This window comes from Microtus pennsylvanicus, chromosome X (assembly GCF_037038515.1).
Source record: "Microtus pennsylvanicus isolate mMicPen1 chromosome X, mMicPen1.hap1, whole genome shotgun sequence".
NCBI lineage: Eukaryota > Metazoa > Chordata > Mammalia > Rodentia > Cricetidae > Microtus > Microtus pennsylvanicus.
Genome location: NC_134601.1, coordinates 55,778,051 through 55,803,356, shown reverse-complemented (window position 1 = coordinate 55,803,356; position 25,306 = coordinate 55,778,051). Strand labels below are relative to the sequence as shown.

At 43.1% G+C, this 25,306-nt stretch overlaps 1 protein-coding gene across 10 annotated transcripts in view; it reads right to left on the bottom strand.

Moving 5' to 3' along the window:
- Nucleotides 1-25,306, bottom strand: part of LOC142841773 (A-kinase anchor protein 17B-like) — a 179,262-nt gene that overhangs the window by 33,181 nt on the left and 120,775 nt on the right. For 3 of the 10 annotated variants that reach the window (XM_075958800.1, XM_075958806.1, XM_075958801.1), the window contains exon 3: nt 2,281-2,351. The exons of 2 other annotated variants lie outside the window; for them this stretch is intronic. The gene's annotated coding sequence lies outside the window, so the exon portion shown is untranslated. Of the gene's footprint in view, nt 1-2,280; nt 2,352-7,058; nt 7,440-25,306 lie in introns of those variants that run through there. 5 more of the 10 variants (XM_075958803.1, XM_075958807.1, XM_075958804.1 and 2 more) reach the window with 4 other exon arrangements.

Here is a 25,306-nt window from a genome sequence, read left to right as displayed (position 1 = left end):
TGTGAGGTTTATGCTGTTGCCCCCACACACTGCCACTCTCTGAGCTTTGCGCCCGCTTGACTAACAATTCCAGAGATTGCTATGCAAACATTACATACAGAGAGATTCTATATTGGGTGACTAGAGCTTTAGTTAGTGCCCCGCTTAGCTTTGACTGCCTACTTGTTATAATCTACAGTCGCCTGAGAGGAAACCCTCAGTTGAGGAGTTTCCTAGATCAGAATGACCTATGGGGTATGTCTGTGGGGGCTTGTTTTGCTTAGTAATGAAGGTAGGAGAGTCCAGCCCACTGCAGGCAACACCCTAGGCAATGGGTCTTGGGTTCCGGAAGAAAGCTAGCTGAGCACGGGCTTGTGAGTGAGCTAGCAAGCTATCCTCCTCCATGGTCTCTGCTTCCGATTCCGGTCTGGGGATCCTACCTTAACTTCTCTCAAGAATAGATTGGGACTCGGCAGGAAGCCAAATAAGCCCCTTCCTCCCCAAAATTGCTTTCTGTCATAGTGTCTTATCACAGTCACAGAATGAAACCAGAACAGTTAGCTCTCCCTTCCCATTTAGGGATCTATGTTTTTCTTTTCCCCTGAGAGAGTTTCCCGATGTAGCCCTGGTTAGCCTGAAATTAACTGTGCAGCCCAGGCCGGCTTTGAGCTCACCATCTTCCTGCCTCGCCCTCTTACTATTAGAATTACAGGCCGGAGTCATCATGCCTGGCTCCTTTTTTTTTTCCCCTGAAAGAGCATTACTCTAGACTATTATTATAAGAATGAACACTTAGCATAAAAAGCTCTGTACAAAGCTTTTTTAAATTGTTTCTTCAAAATACACTATGACAAAGGTCAGGAATAATCGTATACAACTACATCACCTATTGTCAAATTGCTCTTCTGGAACATCAAGCCAAAGAATCAGGCCATCAGCAGAATCACTGAGCCTGATTCCTTTCCAGCCCTGCTCACACTGGATCATTATCATTTTAGGTATGAGGCCTAGGCTAGTATATTTTGGCACCCCGAAGCACCTTTAATTTGCATTTAATTTTATGTGGGCTGAAGCTCTGCCAACCTGAGATTCACATTCAACTGCCTATTCATTGTCTCCAGTGGAATTTTTCCTTGGTATCTCAGCCAAACAAGTGCACCCGAACTCTTAATTCCCAGCCCCAAACCTGCCCTCCACTTCCCACTAGCTCCCTCCCACCCAGTAATTAGCACTTTCCTGAGTATAGGCACCTCCACCCAGAGGATTGGGCTGAAAACCCGGGAGTTACCCTCCCTTCCTCTCCACTTCAATCCCTTCACCACCAACACGTTCCAAACCCATTTCCCCATTGCTGCTACCTCCTAGGTCTAATGCCTCGTTGCCCTAACCCGAATCATGTTGGCAACTTCCTAACTAGCCTTTCTGCTTCCATCCCTAGATAAGAGCCGACATGATTTAAAATCAAAACTTTTGCATAATTTTGGAGACAGGCATGCACTCTGTAGCCCAGACTGGCCTAAAGTTCAAAATGTAACCCAGGCTGACCTCACAGCAATCCTCCTGTTCACAGTAATGTGTCTTGTGTATGTGCCACCATGCCTGACTTTAAACACCCTAAGCCAAATCATGTCAGACATCTGCTCGAAACCCTCCAGTGGCTTTAAAGGAAATCTCAACTTCTCGCCTTTGAAATATGGCCTCAGCCTCCTTCCTTCTACTCATTTCACCTCCTTGTCCCCTCCTGAATTCTCCATCTTAGTTCTATTGGCGTCTTTACTGGACACAAATTCATTAGCTATAACACTTAAGGCTTTCGCACTGTGTCTCTTCTATGGAACACGTTTGCCCCAACCGAGATCTGTTCATGCCTGACTCCTTTTTGGGGGGAGAAGGATTCGACTCAAAAGTCTAGTCTCCTCAGAGATGCTATCCCTGGACAACCAAAAGAGCACTGATCTCACAACATCAGTGCTACCCGATCATAATGTGTTTGGGTTTGCATCTCCTTTCCTTCCTTCCCTCAACTGTAAGTTTCGTGAGAGCAAGAATCACATGTCTGCTTCCCTAATATCAACTCAGAGCCTGGGACAATTAGAAGAGAGGAGAAACTCAATAAGGCTAAAGCTGAGTTAAACAGAAACTTTGCCCGACAGCTCCTTTTCAAAGGTATTACTTCTGTATTTAGAATGCGGATATCAGTATCTCAAAGCCAAGGGTGCAATGGTAATGCAGGCTAGCATGCCCTTTTAGACTAGAGCTGTTAACACTAAAGGACACTGAGAGTAACTGAGGTGTACCTACCAATCACCTGCTCAGACACATTGGGGGCTGTAGTGATGAGTCGTATTGAGTTCACTCTCAAAGACCTGAGTCTAAAAAGAGAGAGAGATTAGGACAGATGACTGGAATCTGATGCACAAAATGCCAGAAATTAAGGACTGATATCCAAGGTTGCCCTTTGACGGCCACGCATGTCGCAGCATGCATGTACACTCCTCTCACCCATGAACAAACACATACATCCTACAAATATCTACACAGAAGATTTAAATCTTTCAGAGATCGAGATGAATAACTTTAGCATGCTATTCTTTCAAACACTTCTTGATTTTTGAGGTAATAATATAACTACATCGTTCCCCCTTCCCTTTCCTCCCTCCAAACTAGCATGCTATTTTTAATTGTTTTTCTTCTGTTTTTACCCTGAACTGTTTTTTTTTTAATAACATTTTGACCCAGATCCTATATTCATTCAGTATGCAATAGAAAGAAAACCGGAGTCTAAGAAAAGAATAGAAAATAAAGATTCAGCGGAAAGTATCATAATATAACCGGGCCTGAGGAAAAGAAGCTGCCCACGGATGATGCTCAGTTCCTATCAACGATGCCTGCAGCATCTCTGCATGCTACGATTATGTTCATTTCACATAGACAGTGCTGTGGGAGGTCGGCTGACAATTTCCTGATTACATGGTAAGGCAAGAAGATAATCTTCAATCGGAATCTTTCTAGGTGGGGCTTCTTTCCCTTAGGCAGAAGTCCAGGGACTATAGGGCTACCAGGAATGAAATGCAGAGACAGGACAGGACATCACTCAGCTCCCCCCAGCTACAGGAGTCCAATCTGGAAAGCTCTGACTTTTCTGGGTGAAACAACCCAGACCTTCTAGAATTTCAAGATAAGCTAAAGATCTTGATTTCTACTGAGATCTGCAGCTTTTCAATGTGGGCCATCCCCAGATTTAAGCAGTATAGGCTATTGAGCATGGTGGCTCACATGCACCCTTAATCCCAGCACTTAGAAGGCAGAGGCAGGTGGATATCCGTGAGTTCAAGTCCAGCCTGGACTACAAGTTAATGCCCTGTATCAAAAATGAAACAAAACAAAAATCAAGTAGTATAGATTAGAACCTACACATTAAGGCAAGAATCTGCTCAACTGTATACATTTGGTACTCCCTAAGAATTTAGGAATAACAAAGACAATTATTAAGTATACTCACACCTGAACAAGACTCTCAAAAAAAAAAAAGGAGAGAGAAATAGGTTCAGGGACCCAGGTAGGTCACACCAGATAACTGGGACTACTTTTGTCACAGTCTTCCTTGTTCAAACAGTCTCAACATGCCAGGCTGAGGAGAGATGGCTCAGTGAGTGGGCAAAACATTTATCGTGCAAGAGTGGAGGGCCTGTGTTCAGATCTCCAGAACCTACTAAAGATGGGCGTGGCCGACATGTCGGTAGTGCCAGTGTCCCTATAGTGAGCCAATCCCTGGAAGCTCCCAGGATAGCTAGCCTGCCATGCCCAGGTCTGAACAACAAAAAACACTCTAAAACAAAGCAGACGTAAGGGAGGGTAACTGAGGCTGTCTTCTGAGCTCTACACTTTTTCTGTGACGTGCACACATGCTCACACACAACATAAAGAATTTCTCAGCATCCTCGATTTATTACTGTATCAAATCGCAAACTCACCTCAAGACACTAAAAACAAGACCCTCCCTACCTCAGCACCCCTAGCCTGCATCCTACCCCTAGGTGCACTGGCCCATTTTAGATGAGCCAGTCTTCCTTGAGGTCTTTAAAAGATGCAGAGCTTCTCACCAGTTATCTCCTCCCAATACAAATTTTCCCCAGCCTTCAAAGTCCTCTTCACAAAACTATGACAGAAAAAAAAAAAAACAGCAGCCAAAACTACCTTCAAAAGCAAGTAGTCCTGGTTTTAAATCCCACCTCTGGCGCCAAAAAGCTAGGCGGTTTTCTTGGGTTTGTTACCTAAATTCTGTGAACTGTAGAAGATCCCTGTGGAGTATCCCTTATCCAGAATGGTGGCGATCGCAAGGATCTATATATAAGGAGACATCTTGAGGGTGGACACACAGAGCTCATTTATGCTTACCGTGCAGGTTTGCTGTGTAGCCTCCAGGTCATTTTATTTACTGCAGCTTTGTTTTACAGCCGCCCTATCATATGACAGCATACGTGGACTTTTCCACTTGTGGCATCATGACAATATGCAAAAAGTTACAGATTTTGGAACGTTTGAAATTTCCGAGTTTTGGATTCAAGTTACTCAAATCCCTAATAGTGACTAGCGCTTACCTTACAAGGATTTTCCTCCTTTTTATCTTTTACATGTGTATAAGGCAGGCTGTCATGTGCCTCAGGGTAGCCTCCAACTCTCTATCTAGCTAAGGATGACCTTAATTCTTGTTTCCACCTTCTGAGTGCTAGAATAATAGGCCTGAGCCGCCATGCCCACTCTTTCCTCATATGCACACATACGTACACACACACATGCGTATATATGAGTTTTGAAGAATCACACGAAATGATGCAAATCAGGTACTTAACCCCAAGCACTCGATTAATATGAGCCTTATTATTATTACAGCGACTCAATAAGTCACTGGCTTTCTTTCTTTATATGCCCCAGTTCTTACACTGCCTCTTCTGAAAAATAAGCCCCTGGATTTCACACAGTCCATGATGGCTCCCACTGGGGCCCAGGTATTAGGCTGCCTCCATCTGCAAGTGAGCTTCAAAGCTTCTTGAAAGGCCATGAGTATGCTGGAAGCCACAACAAAAAAACCTCTGTCGACCTGAATGGACAGTGAATCAGAATTCTTAGACTACTACCTCGGGAAAAAAGTCAGCAAAGACTCTTCTCTCGGCTGCTGACAGTTCATGGCTTCAGGGGGAAGAAGTGTCGTTTTCTTTACAGGCCTACCCTGCTCCAGTGGATGATTCCCCACCATGAATATACAGGCAACACTATATGGGGTGTTTGTTTAAAGGACTTGATATTGGGAAGATCTGAGAAGAATTAGGGGAAGAACAGGGGAAATAAGATTAAAACACTTTGTGTGTATGTATGAAATTCCCAAAGGATTAACAAAAATGTTGTTTATTTTAAAGAATTCTATAATTACACTTAAAGTAAGATTGTTTTTCCATCCTGAAAAACAAAAGTTCCTTTTTTTTCTGGCAAAAGCAGGGGTACTTACTGGGAAAACAAATGCATAGCTAGTCTTAGCAGCACAGTGCTTCAATCTCTCTCTCTCTCTTTCTCTCTCTCTCTCTCTCTCTCTCTCTCTCTCTCTCTCTCTCTCTCTCTCTCCAACACCACCATTTTGTATTGCCTGATCTTCAAATCCACATTTCCTAAGCCCCAAGCCTCGCCATTTTTCTAATACTGGAGATGACCCACGAAGCCAGTAAAAGGCTACACTTTACCTGAATGTGTGATAGCAAAAACTAGACAAAAGGGGCACACTCCGGGTGTGATCCTGGGGTCCACCTACTGCAGAAGAGGGTCTCTGCATGCCCTATCCTCTACCTTATGATTCCTCGTCAAGTCAGCCCCATGCATCCTCTCCTGCGGGTAGCAGCTGGCATTCCCTGGGCACCGGTGCCTGGAGGCTTATTCCACTGCTCTGTGTGCTGCACAAGAACTGAAGTAAGAAATACTTTCATGTGAGTTACCCGATGCTTCAAGTTACTCCATCCTTTTGAGAGGACACATTCCACACACAGGAATACAAAAAACAGAGCACAGAAAAATGTGGCTACTAGCATCTCACATGCTTAAAATTTCTTCTTTTAAAAGAACCGAATCTGAGAGACCACAACTACATTTTCGCAAATGAAAAAGTCATCCCTATCAATTATACTGCACAACCTTACATTCTTTCAACAGTATGAGGTTTCAAAATCAGGGCTGAGGCAGGAGGAACCCCGGGCAAAATGGGTACCATCTTTGAGACCCTGTGGCAAATAATAAGGCCCCGGTGGCCCCCATACTGGATTCCAGGGTTCCAGTCAACACAAGTCACCCCTTAGAGTTAGTGACATTCAAAAAATACTCAGGGAGTAATTGGCTTCAACTAAAATCTCAACAAGCAGCTGATAAACGTAAAGAAGGCACCAGTCCCAGTGACCAACACGCTCAGGCATACCAGTACCCACAGCATGAGTGACCCCTGACCCTCCTGCCCTTCGACCCAAGCTCAAGACTGCACTCCAAAGGCTTTTGAGGGTGACCCTGCTTTCTTGATCAAATTAGAAGTAGTTTAATTCCACCCACACTAGGAACCTCAAGCTTAGATTCAAGTCCCCGAAGTCAAGGTCCTAGTCGTCAACAGAGGGCAGAGGCGACGGGCCCTTGCTAGTGGTTAACTAGATGATGAATGTCAGGGGAACAGGTTGAGAACCGGAGCCCTTGGCTCAGGCGTCCATCAGGGCTTTCCTTAAGCAATCTAGTGCACCCTATGGGAAAGCTTCCAGTGACCTCGGCTGCAGCAACGGCCACAGCGCCCCCTAGTGCGACACCGAGCCCCAAGAGAGCAGCTAGACGGATCCAAGGGGGAAAGCCTAGGGGTGTCCCTAGAAAACCAGACTCCAGCTAGCGCTGGCCTGGCAACCCGGTCCTCTCAGAAGCCCCTCCCCAGTGCTCATTCAGAGTCCCGCGCGGAGCCAACCCGCCAGGCACCCAAGACTCTTGTAGGCCAGGGCGGCCGGCTAACCGGGACGCAGAAGGACGCGGCCGCCTAGTCGGTAAGCAGAACTGGGGGCATTTACCGGGCGCCTGGGCAGCCGCTCTACCTCCGCGCTCGGCTCCGCTGGGATAGCGGAACCGCCACAGCTCTTGTCGCCGCCTCCCTCCAGCCGCCGCAGTGTCAACCATCAACGCTCCTGGTCGCTCTCTGGGACTGCTGCGGGCGAGGCCAGCTGTTGAATGGCTCAGGTCGCGACACCGAGGCGTCCTCGCCGCATCCGAGCAGGCGAAGCAAGTGCGCGTGCCCGTGCCAACGCCCCGCTGCAAGCCCCGGGAGCTTCCTGGTGGATGCTTCCTGGATCCTGGCGGGGGGCTGCCGGGATGCGGGCTCACAAGCCTGCAAGCTCGCTCCCCTCGGTGGGCTCTTGTGCTGAACCTCTCCTCGTGAGCTCCGCCCCCTTCGCTGCCATCCCTCAACTTGCCGGCAGAACCAATAGCAACCACAGACTAGATCCGCCCCTTGGATTTCCCCAGGGCCAATCGCCTTCTCCTAAGCAAACATTCTAGTAACCCCGCCCCTCCGGGGCAGCAAAGCTGGGACCAAAGTTAATACCTTTGCAAGGGTCTGACCAGCCCAAGGTTTTGTCCAGGTTTACTCACCTCCCTCCATGACGGGATTTAGAGACTATAACCACCACCACCTCAGATCCCTGGCACAGTTGTAAAAGCTGGGATGTGGCAAGGTGAACCCGTGAGCCCTTCGCCAGGGAAATAGGCATAGGGCAGGAGGTGGAGATAGGTGGCTTCCCGGACCTTGCTGGGCCAGCCAGTGTAGCCAATTGGTGACTTTCAGGTTCAGCCAGAGACCTTGGCTCACAAAATAAGGTGCAAAGCAATGAGGAAGACACCAACACTGACCTCTGGCCTCCACACACTTGCACACGTACACACAATGAGAGAGAGAGAGAGAGAGAGAGAGAGAGAGAGAGAGGAGAGAGAGAGAGAGAGAGAGAGGGAGGGAGGGAGGGGAGGGAGGGAGGGAGGGAGGGAGGGAGGGAGGGAGGGAGGGAGGGGAGGAAGGGAGAGAGGGAGGAAGGAGGAGAGGGAGAGAGGGAGGGAAGGAGAGAGAGAGAGAGAGAGAGAGAGAGAGAGAGAGAGAGAGAGAGAGAGAACAGCCTGAAGAGAGTGTTACCCACCATCATAACCGAAAACCAGCCACTCACTTGACCAGATCGTCCCATCCAAGTCAGCAAGGACCTGAAGAACACATACTAGTTGTGTGTTTACCTTCCTCTTGTTCCCCACTGTCCTAGTACAGGAGTTCAGCCCTTATAAGCTGGGAACCTTTTCAAGGACCAGTCACCAAGACTCGGTCTGTGGCTCTGTGATGGCCAGTTGGGTCTCTGGCCTCCTGGCTTACGGATAAACAATGGCGGCCTTGCCTGTCCTTCTCCACCATGATCTAACAATTTGAAGACTGCTCTCCTGGCCCACTATTCCAGGCTCTGTTGCTCAAAGGCACAAATTAAGGCTCTTCTCTGAACATAAGCCAATTGCTGTAAATCTTTGGAAAATAGACACCAAGAGCTGATGTGCCCTCCCTCCTTAGCTCCATACCCAGAGAAGGCCAGGGTGGTCACAACCCTTGCCTAGAGGGCCTTTCTTCGAGTTCTCCAAGTTGACATTCACTTTCGCGAGTGACAAGTCACAAAGCTGACACTTAGTAAATTTCCTGTCAGCTCCTTCCCTAGGGGAGGTTCTCGCTGCTGCAGCTGTTACCGGGACAGTTTTCTGCTTGATTATCTGGTTTGGGGGGGGTGGGGGGGATGTTAATTTTACTGTCTTCTGTCAAGACCCCTGATGCTCATTCTGTCCTAAATAAATCTTCACCTCTGCTTGATGTTCAGACCCCCTTCCTCTCTGCACAATTACCACAGAGCCCCTGAACTAGCCGATTTGCCTCTAAACTTGTATGCTTTCAGCTGGGAAGGCTCCCAACACCTCCTTTTCCTTGTCTGTTTCACAGAAGATGCCACACCTATGATTCTAAAATATAATAGGGTCCCCCACTGCATCCCAACTTAAAGGCCCACTGTAATGCAATCCTGATCACTCAGATGGAAGGCAATCCTAATGTTGTGTGATTTCTAATTGGTCTTAATAATAAAAACTCAGAGTCAGCTATCAGGAGGTGAAAGCTGAAGGGTCAGAGAAGCAGCCAGCCACTAAAGAGTTTATACCTCTTCCAATGCTCAGACCGAAGGGACAATCCTGTCTCTATGAATCCTTAGACTGAATGCTGTCTTTACAAAACCTCACACTGCATGCTCAGACTGAATCCTCAGACTGCATCTCAGCTCCTGTCTCCTTCTACCTTATATTCCTCTCTCTCTGCCCAGCCATATCCCTCCTGTCTCCACCTCCCTAGTGCTGGGATTAAAAGGATGTAATCCTAAATTCTGGGATCACCTTTGTGTGAACTGTTTCTCTTTTAGACAGATTCAATCTTGTGTAGCCCAGGGTGGCATTGAATTCACAGAGATCCGTCTGCCTGTCTACTGATTGCTGGGATTAAAGGTGTGTGCCACCATAGCTTGGCCTCTGTGGCTAACTAGTGGCTTATCTCTGCACTCTGATCTTCATGTAAGCTTTATTTGTTAGATTATAAACAAAATATCAGGCTGGGCAGTGGTGGCGCACCCCTTAATCCCAGCTCTCTGGGAGGAAGAGGCTAGCAGATCACTGTGTGTTCAAGGCCAGCCTGATCTACAGAGTGAGTTCTAGGACAGGCTCCAAAACTACAGAGAGAAACCCTGTCTCTCAAAAAATCAAAACAAACAAACGAACAAACAAACAAACCAAAATATCATTACAGCCCACCACAATTGCTAATGTTTCCCCACTCCCCTCTTGCCCCCACTATCTGAGGTGCCAACCCACTGCGCTGCAAGTAAAAGCCTGGGTAACCTGGGCTCACGTGCCCAAACCTCATCCCTACCCATTCTACTGCCATCTCAGAACACTGTATACTTCGGCTAAACCGAAATTCCTGTTGTGTCTTTTATACGAAATCTAGACGAACTTGATCCCCATCCTCCTCTGCCTGACCTACAACTCGCGGATCTAATGTTTTATTCACTGTGCAAATATGCCATGCACACTCACCACGTGTCGAATACTCAGGGGTATAAAATGTGTAAGATTAAAATAACACGTAAGATTTAGAGTTGACTATCCCCATGTGTTAGGCATGTATTACATTGTGTGCATAGCTTTTCTTATACAAATACAAATGTGTAAGAGTGGAGACTTCCACCGGGAGCTCCTGAGTAGGCTGGGAGTAATAACCCTGCTTCCTTAGCATTGGCAAGCAGACATCGAGGCTGCTGATTAGCTTTGGTTGTTGGGGGCTGGAAATTAAACTCAGGACTTCAATATGTCTGCTAACCACACAGCAACACACACACACACACACACACACACACACAGCCAGTTCCTTTGAACTTCAGATGTGCCCAAATGGATGAAAGGATGAGTAAAACGAAACAGCTTTTCTGTCTCCCTTGTTGAATGCCACTGAATGATATTTAAACTCAACTCACTAAGTTTGGCAATTTGAAGGTTAGATAGAGATTATGGCCTATCAAAATTTCCACCTCCTCTCCTCCTCCTATTTCCCTCCTGCTCCCCCACTCACCCTCCTCCTTCCCTGTCCTGAGAGAGGGCAGGGTAACCTGTCCTGTGGGAAGTCCAAGGCCCTCCCCCCTTCATCCAGGCTTAGGAAGGTGTGCCTCCAAACAGACTAGAATTCCAAAAAATCAGTACATGCAGTACAGACAAATCCCAGTGCCATTATCATTGGCTTCTCAGTCTGTCCCAATTGTCAGCCACATTCTGAGGGTCCAGTTTGATCCCATGCTCATTCAGTCCCAGTCCAGCTGGATTTGGTGAGTTCCCATTAGATCAGTCACACTGTCTCAGTGGGTTGACCAACCCCTCATGGTCCTGACTTCCTTGCTCATATTCTCCCTCCTTCCGCTCTTCAACTGGATCTTGGGAGCTCAGCCCAATGCTCCGATGTGGGTCTCTGTCTCTATCTCCATCCATCACCAGATGAAGGTTCTCTCTCTCTCAGTTTAAATTTTAAAACTCAACTTATTAAAAGGCTGTGTGTTACTTTTTTCCTCTTTTTGTGTATCATATCAAATAAGAAATTGATAGCATGCTGTAGCTGTTAATAGTCCAAATAAGAAGCACATGAACAGGAGTGTATGTTGACAAAATGAACCAATTGCAATCTTGAAATTACAGAGCTTTGCTATTAAATAGGATTTTAACATTAATTTTATCAAAACTCAGGTGCTTGAACTACCACTGTGTGGTAGATTTTCATTTTCCTTACAAAGTTCTTAGTTCTTTGGCCTCTAAAAGCATGCTTTATTGTTACTGTTAAAACAAATAGAGTCTACACAGCTGAGTTTACCACATCTGGGGTAGTTTGTGGATTGCCCCAGATGCTATGGATACCATCAAAATTAATAAAGATTAAGTTTAAAAAGGAGGAACCTCTTGAGACAGAAATGACGGCTCATCCACAGAGATGACAATCATACAGGTGGTAAGGAAACCTCATAAGGGTTGGGCAGGGTTCTGTTTTTGTCTTTGCAGGAAAATACTCATCTTCAAAATATCGAGAGACCATGGTATCTAGATGCCTAAAGGAAAAAAGATCCAGAAAGAATCACCAAGCAAACAGAAATCTGACTTATGAGGACAGGTCATCTGCAGGGTAAAAATTTCATTACCTGAACATGTGTATATCTCCACTTAAAAATTAAAGCTGGCTTTGGACTTGGACAATGGCTATTCTTCTCTAAATCTAAGTATGTTGTTACTAGAAAAATTCAGTGCTTATGTCTCCTATCAGGAGCCATCTGGTATGGCACAGAAAGAAGAAAGAATTTAGGAAAATTTTTACTTCTCTCCATACCTTTTTTGTTGTCTCTATCGTACCTTTCATTGAATATATGTCTATATGAATAATGTTTAAGTTTTCCACAATGATCAATAAATTTTACTGCAGTAATCTTTTAAGTCTCCAGGAAGAAGAAGGGGCTCCACAACAATGATTCCACTTGGTTGATATGACATCATGATGTTGATAGCGCTACTTTAAGATTGGTTTTGGGTACCAGCTGCTCAAAATTATTCCAACTTGGTTAGCTGGAAATGGTGCACCTTCTTACAATGCTCTGGCCAGTACTTCAAATAAGAACTTCAGAAAAACCCTATAGGCTACTCAGAGATAATTTGCAATTATAGCAGACAATAATCTTGAAATCTAACCATCATTTTAGTTTTACAGGATCTCATAGAAAGAACATTGCCCCCATGACAGCTGGAAGTAATTCTAGAAGATGACGTCTCCTCTCCCAACAAAGTTTGTCCTCAGGGTTAGGGACATCAATTAGGGGTTAATTATAACTGGTATAGGGTTGGGGATTGGGGTGGAAAATATGTAGGCTCAGGGATCTCTTTGAATAAAAAGGAAAATTGGAAGGGATAATAGGTAAATTAGTGTGAGCTTACTCATACTAATACTAATAGTGAATAATAGAGTGAATACTTGTGAGCTATTATTTATAGACAATTTACATGGTATAGATTCTTGTGTATTGATACAAATTCAAATTATATTTGTTATATTGAATATGCTCCTATTTCTGTTTACAATATTTGTACACCTATGCAAAGATATTTTGTCATATTATATAGATGCATGCTTCTACCTCTGCTTAAGACATTTTATATATTGATATAATTTTAGAATATATTTATCATATTGTGCTATACATTTCTACCTCTGATCAAGATACTCATGCATTGTTTACATTTTGAGGTCGTTGTCCTCATTTGTTGCACAGTTGTTTAAAGATTGTTTAATATTCTAATATGCGGTCTTACTTTTTTCTTATAAAGGAAAACATTTAATTGGGTGGCTTACAGTTCAGAGGGTAGACTAATCAGGTTCTTTAGATACATAGAGATTGTATTCTGCATAGATAGATAATCTTCAACCACTTCCAAGAACTATAAAATATGGCATTTAAATAACTTATGGATCTGTTGATGTGAGACACGGTTGCTCCTAGCAGCACTGATCTATTCCCTAAACAATGTTGGGCACTAAAGACACTCCACTTAGAGCTTGTTTTCATCTTGGCAAAACTGGCCTTTAGGCAAAGAACTACCCATGCCTCGACCATTGACAAAATGCATGGTGTCCTGACAGGACAAGCAGGATACAAGAAGAAAGCCTGCCAAACCTTGCCAAGACAGGGTAAGATGGTTTTGAAAATTTTTCCTGCCTCTGAAAATGGTCTGTCAGTTACTCTAGGCCTTAGCCAAAGTTGGTTCCTCCAACATTGCAAATGAGAATCGGGTGATTGCCCAGGTAACTAGTTGTCTCTACTATTTATTGCATATTTTAGAAGTTGCTTGATTGCACTTCCTGTTTACTCAAGTAACATTACTTCCATTCTCAGGTCTTCAATGGGGTTGAAGACTAGATAGTCCTCTCATGACTTAGCCAAGCCATTTCTAATACAAGACTTAAACTCCTTAGGATAGGATAATTATTAAAACTTTTAGCATATGTTTCTTACTTGATATTGTTTATGCAGGTTGTAATTCTATTTTTTATACTTGACCCCCTTTATAGCATCCATCTACATTCTTCTGTCCATTCTTTTCTTCTTCATAGGTCGGAATGTCTATTTCCCAAATTCAAATGCCACTTGTAAGAATCACATAGTAACATTAGCTAATTATTAACATTTGCATACGGAAAGGAACAAGACTTTATGGGAAATTTTTCAAGCTACTTGTACTGAATCACAGCTTTCAAGGTGTTTTCACTTCTTTTAGCATATTTTATCTACATAAAACCTAGATAAATATCTTGCTTTTCATTTCACAGGGGGAAAGGCTACCATTATTTAGGGTATTTGAACTATTGTTCTGCCATTAACCTTGGGAAACGTGACCATGCTATTCTAGGATTCAATGTCTCTCCAAGAATCATTTCAAGTTTGTCTATAATCTGTTCCCTCCCACTTACTAAGCTAGAGACAGTGTCACGTGGGGATGATTAGACACTTCAATGGGACAGGAAGTTATTCTGGTATCAGCGGTACTTCTAGACAGGACATGCACTGGTAGAATGCCAATACAAACATCACAGAAGCATTGAAAACCAGAAGGAGAGAAATAGGGATCTCAGACAAGAAGCTCTGAACTCAAAACCCACCTGTCCCACCTCAGATCTGATCCAAAAATACAACTCCTTTGCTGTACTGGCCTAAGAAGGTTCTAAACAAACTTGAGTTAAAGAGTGCTTTGGCAAACTCTCTGATCCTCTCCAGACAATAGGAATCAAAATAAATTATATTTAGCTATCTATTGAGCATCCCCTGCTTATTCTGTGTAGCAATGAGGACGGATAAGAAATCAAAGTCTAAGGGGGCTGGTGAGATGGCTCAGTGGGTAAAGATGTCTGTGGCCTCAAGCCTGAATACCCGAGTCCCATTACAGGAAGGGTGCAAGGGTGGAAGGACAGAACTGACTTCCACGAGTTGTCATTTGACTTGCGTGCACACACACACACACACACACACACACACAAGAAAAAGTTTTTTAAAAAAATGACCCTGTGCCCTAAAGTCTTCATTTGGAAGGAATATCAGCAGGTCAATGTCATTTTATGTAAGTGGCCAGGTGATAGGCACTTCCTCCTCCACATTCGTTCATTTACTAAGAAGGTTGTAGGAGCCTTAAGATGCAACTACATAAACATAACATATCTGCTTAATCTTACTAAGAAAATACAGTCTTTCTGCTGAATATAAAAGAAATCCATGATACCAGGTCAGAAGTGATTTTCAAACTGGTTGGACCAGAAACCGAAAGCTAATTCCTAAAATAATAACCCTACTTACTAGTCTGTTCTTTTGAGAGTGATTAAAAACATGTTTAATTATAGTGGAATCAGTTCTGGCTTATACACATTTAATCACTTTGCAGTAAGTGGCTCTAAAGTCAGAACAAATAACACTAACCTACTTCACTGAGTTTTTATAAGAATTGCTTAATTAATATTAAAGGTTTTACAAGTCTTCTATGACAATAGCCTTAGAAACCTAGAGACTCAAGTTTTAGCCAGGTTCTGCCAACAGAACTCTGTGACCTACAGTGATTCATTTAACTTCTCTGGGCTTGGTTTCTCCAATTTTAAAATGCGGGAGAATTGGGTCTTTATTTTTGAGCCTAGCATTCTAATACTCTGGAACTCACCACCATCGTATACTTTTCAGCAGCTGAAAACTGCAAGAATCTTTTCTAGTACCCCAAACTGGGATTCCTGAAAATATTTCCAAAATGTCTTGTGTCATCTCTAGACACAGTCAGTTGAACATACTGACCTCAGCAAAACTGTCAAATTGAGAACCGAGTACAAAGGACAAGTTGGGTGTGGTGGTAACACTCAGGAGGCTGAAACAAGAGGATCAAGTGTTTGATCCCAGTTTGAGCTACACAGCAAGGATGAGTCTCAAGAAGATACTAACACTATTCTCATCCCCATCCCTCAAAAATTACAGAGAACAGAACACAGTGTCGTGAAGATACGAAGAGAAGGGAAAACATGGCGTCTAGACTTACGTTCATCATCAAGTAAACAGAAGACACTGCCTATCATTGCAGGTCCACACTTCCTCCTTCCCATCCATCTTTGCTGTGCTTTTGTTTTCCAGGAATATCATTAATATGTCTCTTCCCTAAAATGGGTCAGAGATCCTCACTACCAACCACAGAACACTATGACTATTTAGAGGACTGGAAAGGTAGTTTTTTAAGAAAATTACATTATATTGGGTAGAAAAAAATATGCAATTTAAAGGAAGCTAAAAATACAATATACCAAAAATGCGATAACTATAGACCAAAATGTCAACAGTGCTAGTGTCTAGGTATTAGACTTCCCCCTTTCACTTTAGTATTTGAAATACTTTAATGGAAACTAGTGGTGAGCACCTGTGGTTCCAGTTACTCAAGAAGCTGAGATGGGAGAATCAAGTGAGGAGAGGGATTTAAGGCCAGCCTGAGCAAAACCAAAAGATCCTGTCACTAATAAGCAGATAAGTAAAACAAAAAAGTAATGGGCATGTTTTAATAATCAGAACACACACATATATCATGTTTATATTGATATATCTTTATTTAAAATACTAAGTAAATGTGTATTTGTATTTAGGGAAATGAAGTAGAGTGGTCCCCCAAACATCATGACTATTGCCACTGCTTCTGGTTACACTCCAGAACATGACAGTAAGACCCTATTGCTGAAGGCATCACATACCTGAGTCATAGAACATGCAGAAACCAAGGCGGTACAGACCTGGAAGCTTCATTCTTACTGGTGAGCTTTTATAGTGCTATAGGTGCTATGCAAGCAACTGCAGGAGAAAAGTAATTATCAGTTATATCCAGCTGTGAGCCCTTCAAATACACTAAAGGATAGCCTGGCAATGCATGCCCACTGGTGCAATAATGGCATGAGCATCATGGAAGAAACCAACCACTATAAATCCAATTTCTAATTGGGTTTAAGTCCTACTCCGCAAGATAAAATACACAGCTGGCACCATTATTGGGCCAAGTAATTATGGCTAAACAAGTGATAAGCCCTTGGGGAGAATCTACCACTATTATGCTGCTAAATTAACATAATATTAAACTGACTTCTAATAACTTATCATCTCTCAACCCTCATCAGAGAAGTTTCTATTTGCAGTAGATAGTGATGATCACAAAGACCTGTAACTAACCAAGGTGCAGAGTATAAAAAAGAGACTGCAGAATGTTCAGCCCTAAAAAAACTGTGTATATAATACCCCACACACCAAGGTTCAGGAATCCTTGTGGAAAAGAGGCAGAAAGAGTGTAAGAGCCAGAGGTGGTGGATGACCAAGGAAACAGTGTCTCCTGGACATGGCTAGGGCAGTTGCACATATGATCTTACAGCATTTGCAAGAGCACGAAAAACCTTTACAAGCCCAAACCAGACCAAATTCCAGCATAGAGAGGGGAAGCTGGGTATACAACCCATCCCTAGCTGTGGAGCTATTAACAGTTCTTAGCTGCTCAAGAGAGAAACAGATTTCTCTAAGTGTATAGCCCCTGGTAAATCAGCAATGTTCCAGTAGAAAATTATACATCCAAGAAAATTAATTGATCTGGAAAGATTTTTTTTTAAGGAACACAAAGTTCTATAGATAGGGAAGAGGTTTATATGGGAAGAGGTGGGGAAGAGGTGAACATAAAAATATCAAAATACATAGTACAAAACTCTTGAAGAGCTAATTTTGAAAAGATGGCCGCCAGTGATCTCTGTTTCCTACTATTTGTCCACTTGTCACACCTCCTTCTAAGTGTGAGCAGAATCTATGGACCCAATTTAAGTCATAGAACGCAGGAAAATCATGTGGGCCATTCCTTTCAAAACTAGGTTGTAAGACAGTTGGTCTCCTTCCTCTACTCTTTCTACTCTTTCTTCCTCTTCTTCCCTCTCTGGATTCCCTCACTTCCTCACCCTCTTCGCTACCCATATGTAAAGATCTGCATTAGGGTTCTAGCCAATAGCCACTGAGGAACTGAGGACTTCCAACAATAGCTCTTTTCTATTTAATCTTTAAATCTTACTTTCTATAGAAAGACACTTTAAAAAAGAGTCTCCCCCCCAAAAAAAGTCTCCCTCCCTCAGTTGAACTTTCAGACTGTAATTTCATGAAACCCTTTGACAAACTGTACACGGGTTCTTCACACACATAAGCAAGCAAGCAAACAAGTGCATGCCTGAGTGCGAGAGCGCGCGCAAGTGCGCGCGCACACACACACACACACACACACGTGAGGTAATGTCTTGTTTAAAAATGCCAAATTTTGAGGTATAAATAACTAGTCCAGCAGCCAATCTTCCATCTCCACTACCACTTCATCCTGCTTGAAGTCTCCGATTCTATATAACAACGGCTCCTCTACATGGTTTCCCTCCGCAGCCTACTTGGACTTTAACCCCCAACATCACCACTCCCACATATGAATGCCCTCCCCATCCCACCTTCGGCTCTGAGAACCCAGGCCATGGGCTGTCTTTGCCAGTCTCCTCACTAGCCAGTCACTGCACAGGGATGCCTTCGTCCACCAGCTTGACTCTAACTCCTCCTGGCAGCACCCGCAACAGAAATCCCCTTCTCTCTGCTTGGTCTCTGACATTCTAATCCAGCTGCCTCTCCCTGCTCCCACCACCGTCCACTGCAGATGGCTTACTTGCTCTCCCCTCACACAATGGCTTTAGGACTGAATTGCCCAAGAAAGAATGGGGCATTGGCAGGGTGTGTGTGCTTTGAGTTTTGATATGTGTGATATATAAGACTCTCTGAGGACCTTAACAGCTGTTAACACTAGTGACTCTGACCCTCCCATTGTCTTCTCTCTAGGGAACTGATGGGTTTTCCTTTCTCGTATTGTTCCTAGGTCTATTCCAAAGGAAATGTCATACCTTTCTAAAACATACCTTCTGAGCTTTATTAATATATCTAAATAAGGAACATTCCCTCCCTTAAAATGCAAATATCTTACATATTCACTGATAGTTATAGAGTTTATATTCTTGGTCTGGAAATTGTAATATAGAGAAGTATAAAAAGGAAAGGGGCAGGACTGGAGAGATAGCTCAGCAGTGAAGAGCACTGGCTGTTCTTCCAGATGACCCAGGTTCAATTCCCAACATCTATATGGTAGCTCACAACTGTCTGTAAATCCAGTTCCAGGATATCCAGCATCCTCACACAGACATACATGCAGGCAAAATACCAATGCACATTAAATAAAATAAACAAAAATAAATATTTTTATTAAAAGGGAAAGGGGGTATTTGTTCAGCAACGCCCATCATCAATGTGCTATCAAAGAGTTTGTGATGAATGTTTTAATTGTGCAACTACAGGAATTCTTTTCAAAAAAGAGTTCTCGTGCCCTGTGTGGCAGTCTGGATCACTAAGAACCTGACCTAGAAGGAGCTCGCTGTTTCTCAGCCCGTCATCTAGTTTGCAAGTTACAATCTGTGCTTGAGAGTGTGTTTACTCCACCTGCCGCTCTGCTCTGAGCACTCTGGCCTTTTGTTTCTGTCCCTTAGGGTAATGCGGAAAAACCTCTGGCCCAGTCTGCCTGGCAGGCTATCTTTGTCCAGACCTAGCCAGCTCTTTAAGAGTGGTTTGCACTTATATTTCCATACAGCTCTTTATTGTGTCACCAAAATCCAGTCTTTAAAAAAAAATGTCTGGGGAAAAATACAAAGCCAAGCATGCTCACTAGGATAAAAATGGAAAGAAACTGGCATGCTCATGGAAAGAAAATATCATATCTGCGATCTTTACAGTAGCACTGTTTTGACTGATGAGTTTCCTGTTTGCTGACCTCTAAAAAGATAAACTAGATACCATGGAAACAAATTAAATGCGCTTCAAAAAGGATTGCTTAAATAAATTGCAGTACTAGTAAACAAAATATGTGTTCATTTTTAAAGACACGAAGCAGCTCAATACATGCTGATGAACATCTTCTAAGCAATATTGTTAAAAAACACAAATAGAAGCCAGGCGATGGTGGCGCACGCCTTTAATCCCAGCACTAGGGAGGCAGAGGCAGGCAGATTTCTGTGAGTTCGAGGCCAGCCTGGTCTACAAGAGCTAGTTTTAGGATGGGCACCAAAACTACAGAGAAATCTTGTCTTGAAAAACAACAACAACAAAAATGCAAATAGAGATTTGAGGAGCACTGTGAGCAGTATCTATCATTCGTGAAAAGCACACATATATGCACAATTGCATTAATGTTTGTATTGCATAGGGTAGTGGAGTGTATCCGGGGGGATACACAAAACACTGAAATAGTGGATGCTTCTGTGGACAAGTGGATGGCAAAGGTGAGAAGGAGAGTTACTTTCCACCAACTACTCTTTCTCATCACTTCTTGACAGCCTCTGAATTTCAATGTGCCGGTATTTTCTGTTACAATATTTCAGTTGCAGAGCGCTTGGCAGTCTTTAGAAGATGCACGCCACATAAGCATTTATGAAACATACATGCAACCCAAGCTGGTACATCTTATGCCATTTTTTAAGGAGATCATCAAACTCCTTCCAACCTCCAATCTCCTTTTCGACTGCCACTCTGCCTCTCCACTCCCTGCAAGCCCCTGCCACACCTTCCAGAAGATCAAGCTCTTCTTTCTCTCTCTCCCTGGCAGCAGAGCCTCCAGCTCCACTCTCACTCCCTTCTAATTAATGTAACTAGGCATTGTGTTCCCATAATTACAGGGTTTGTCAGTGAAATCAATAGTTGCCTCCCTTGTGACAATGACATTTTAGCTCCATCAATCTCCCCAGAGTCCAGTGGCTTCTCTGAGCCAACAAAGCTCCCGAGATGATGAACATGTGTATTTGTTCTCACCTTAATGTATGAGTATACATCATCAGATTCTCAATGCACATAATTTTATATAGTCAAATCATGAGTATTTGGAGACAGGCTAATAGCCAGGGGTATATTTTAATGGTTTTATCAAGGTATACTCTACACACCACAAAATCCACTAGGTAGGGTTCTGTGATTTACAGTAAATAAAAAAGCTATGCAAGCTCAAATGTATGTGCTTGTGTTGATCTTAAGAATGTAATTTAAAATATTCAAATATCTGAACTCATAATATATCTCTGACACCACTCAGCTTCTCTCCTCTGATCTCAATTTCAAAGTATTCCACACTCTACTCACTAATGGACGTATTCTAGAGTCTCTAGAACCATAATAGCCTGAGCCAGGGTTGGTGGCACATAACTGTAATCTAGCATTTGGAAGGTGTAAGCAGGAGAATCAGGAGTTCAAGGCCAGTCTGAACTGGTTAGTGAGACCCTTCCACAAAAAATATAAATAATCCTGGAAAACATAAACAAAAATAAATAATCCTGGGACTTACCTCTGCCTCTGCCGTTCATCTGTTTTATAGCTTGCACAAATTGTATAGGTCGTATGCCCTAGCTCAATTGGTTCCTCACCTCTAGCTGACTTCTAAGAGCCCCTTTAAGACTTGCATGAAAGCTTTCTTCTCCTTTTGTCCTTGTTGTTTTGAAAAGGGCTCTCACTCCATAGCCTAGGTTGATTGGCCTAGAATTTATAGCAATTCTTCTGCCTTGGACCCCCAGAATGCTGAGAGTATAGACAAGAGCCACCACACGTGTCTAAAACCAATCACACACACAAACACATACACATGCACACATATACACAATTACAGAGCCTCTGCTCTCAAGTACTACTGGTGTCCTGGAAATCAGTCAATCAACATCCATCAATCAATTTACCCAGCTATACCTGAGAACGGGATGTGGCCTTGGCTTGAAAGTGAGTCTAGACGTCAGCTAGGAAACATGAACTCTTTCCTCTACATTTATTTCTTCGATTTTAGCACAATTAACCAAGAAGATAGGTTCCTTTCTATCCTTAGAAGGACTTCAGGTTGGCAGTCAATAGTGCATGTCCTTAGCATCACCTTTATAATTGTACTATTCTAGCATATGTTAGCAAGAAGGGAAGGTGTCACAAATTGTAGCAGATGGAACCATATAGGCACTGCTTCCTGCTTTTGACAAAAAAAAATTGCACTAAAATTAGCCCTGTTCCCCAAGGATTTGAGTCAGCGAAAGCAATTTAAGTTCTCGTCTTGTTTTTCTAGCAATCAGTAGGTAACCATTAAACAGTTGGTGACAAAGAGAAAGCACTTTGTGTGTCTCTGTGATGATACCAAAAAGTGGTCTCTGCCATCACCTATGGTGGCACTTGGTGTCATCAGAGGCAGAAGGAGCAGGTCAGAAAGAGTTTTTCAGTGCTAAGCGTGATATTCTGAACTAAACATAAAAGTCCCCAAATATTCAGATTGATGTGGAATCTCTGTCAACTATCTTCATATTTTTATTAGCTATTATACCACCTAACTATAAAATGCTCGGTATTTTTCAGTCATTTTCAGCGTAAGAAATCTTCCTCTAAAAAGGCAGAAAATCATGGCCAAACTATTTGTCACTTTTTTTGACACGGGGACTCTCTATATAGCCCTGGCTGTCCTGGAACTCACTCTGTAGACCAGGCTGGCCTCAAGCTCACAGATCCATCTGCCTCTGCCTCCCTGAGCCGTGGTTAAAAGCATGTGCCACTACCACCCGGGAAATAGTTATTTACTATTATTTTTTATGTCTAAATGTGTATTGCCTGATGTATGTCGATAGACATGTGTACCTGGTGTCCACAGAAGCCACAAGAGGGAATCAGATCCCTGGAACAGGAGTTACAGACAGTTGTGAGCTGCCATGTGGTTGCTGGGAATCAAACCTGGCACCCCTGGAAGAGCAGCCAGTGCTCGAAGCCACTGAGCTATATCCCGAGGCCCTATTTGTTCCGTTTTTCAAAGAGAAAAAAAATGGTAATAATTAGAAACAATTGGGAGGAGTCCATAAAATATGACAGTCCACAAAAGGGAATTTTATGCAGACATCAAGAATCACTTTACAAGAGTTTTATTTGTTTGTTTTTGTTGTTGCTGCTGTTTTATATTTGGGGGTTCCCTGGGATATAACTTACTTACATCCCATAAAGTTTTTTTTTAAGCTGTAAAACTCCAAAAGATTTTTCATGCCTTTTCAGCATCAGAGAACTATCCCGACATGTTGGTCGATTCTGCACTGTAATGAGGCAGGCTTCTTGTGACAAAAAGTGTATTTTGTAGCTCAAAAGGATTTGGAGGCTAAATGTCCAAAAGTAGACAGCACGATTGATTTGAAACCTAGCAAGGACCTAACAAAGAACCATATCACAATGAGAGGAGTGTACATGTATGGAGGAGACCACATCTTTAAACGGGAAACCAGGGACCTGGATGGGATCAGGCTTACTGCTTATATAACATGCCTACAGTAACAACTAACTCAGGATCTCGAAAGAACGACCTTGATCCAATAACCTCCTACAAGGGAGATGGACGAATGGCCCAGTGGTTAAGAGGACTTTCTGCTTTGCCAGGAAACCTGAGTTCATTTCCTAGCACCCAATGGGCAGGCTGCAACTGTGTGTGACTCCAGTACCAGGGTAATCCAATGCCACTGACTTCCATGGGCACTTGCACACATATGCACATATCCCCACAGAGACACATGTACATCCTCATAATTAAATATAATAAAAATAAAATCAGGAAAGAACTTCCCACCAAGCCCTGCCTCTTGAAGATTCTACCACCTTGCATATCACCAACTAACCATACATCTTACACATGAACACCTAGGGGACACACTCAAACACATTATAATCCAATCTAAAAACACTCGCACTCCCCCAAAAGAAAATTTGAGCCCATCTGAACCCGATAATGGTCACTCCTCATGATCAAAACTAACAAATTTATTAAAAAAAAAACCAAAGACTCAAAAGATTAGAAAAAGGGAAAGCAACTCACAAAGAAGACATATGAATTAATAGATGTGGTACTTTGAAAGAAAATGGCCTCCAAAGGGCATGGCACTAATGCAAGGTGTGGCCTTGTTGGAGTAGGTATGACCTTGTTAGAGGAAGTGTGTCACTGTGGAGGTGGACTTTGAGGTCTCACATATGTTCAAGCCACGCCCAGTGAGACAGACCACTTCCTGCTGCCTGTGAGTGAAGATGTAAGAGCTCTCAGCTCCTTCTCTAGCACAGAGTATGCCTGCAAGCTGCCTTGTTTCCTGCCATGATGATAATGGACTAAACCTCTGAACTGTAAGCCAGGCACCACAATTAAATGTTTTCCTTTGTAAGAGTTGCTGTGCTCATGGTGTCTCTTCACAGCAACAGAAATCCTAACTAAGACAATATAAATGGGGAAAGATGCTCAACTTTGTAAGTGAAAAGGGGAATGAATCTATGTTAGAGAATATAAAGGACCAGTTATCTAAGATTAGATGTACAAAACTGATTTTTGCCCAAATAGTAAGTTATAAAACAATGCATATAATTTGATACCATCTTCAAACAAGTAACTGATCTTGGCATAAGAAATGCATTCCTGCTTTTGGTCCTACCAACCCTATGATTACATGTAATAGTCTCACTCTCCAGAGAGGAAACCTGGCCTCAGAGTTGTACACACAGCTGCTAACTTTCTATTTGGGTCCAATTAGCCCTTAAACCAACACAAAGGATAACTTTCAGGTTAGAATACCTGGAAACCCCTCAATTTAGGGGGTGAGGCAGCAAACTTCTGGTATATCATTCTTGAGAGCTTTTCACCTATCCCCAGGAAAAGTCATGCAACATTCAGTTTCCAAATAGGAACAAAGCAAAACCAAAGCTGAGTTTGGAGGAAGTTGCACCATTTCTGCTGGTGGTGAGAAGATGTGCAACTGGACGTAAACCATGGAGGCAATCCCAATATGTCTGTCCTCCCTGTCATATTGGAATGATATGCCTGCCCTTCTCCCTGTAGTATTGGAAGGGTATGTCTCTTTGCTACAGTAGGTGTATTGCTCCTACAGTGGGTGAAGGCATGCCGATAAGTGGTGCGGGAGAATTGTCTGTATTCTGTCAATCATATTTTAAATAAATGCTGATTGGCCAGGCAGGAAGTATATGCGGGAAAACCAGGCGGGAAGTAGAAATGATGTAATGAGAACAGGAGAATTCTGGGAAGGAGGAAGTTGATTCTTCCCACTCCTGCCCTGATCACCAAAGCAGCAGGATGTGATCTGCCCTACTGAAAAAAGGTACTGAGCCACATGGCTAACATAGATCAGAAAAATGGGTTAATCAAGATGTGAGAGTTAGCCAGTGAGAGGCTAGAGCTAATGGGCCAATCAGCTTTATAACTTTAGAGATCTCTGTGTGGTTTTCTTTGGGGCTTGCTGGCTGTGGGGTACCAGGAGGAAAAAAAAACCAACAACAAGCAGGGCCCTGATCATTGTTACAGCTAAGATCAACTTGTCTGCCCAGAGGGAAATCCAAAGTAGAAAATCGTAAGAGAAACCCCAGTGAAACCATCTTCTTATATATCATTTTTCTTTTTTATGGGGATATACTTCCTTGATGAATATGATTTGTCAAATGATATGGGGACATCCTGAAGTTGGCAGACGTGTCACAGAATATGCTGCAATCCCTTCTAGTAGCACTGTAGTGGTTAGAATAAGAAT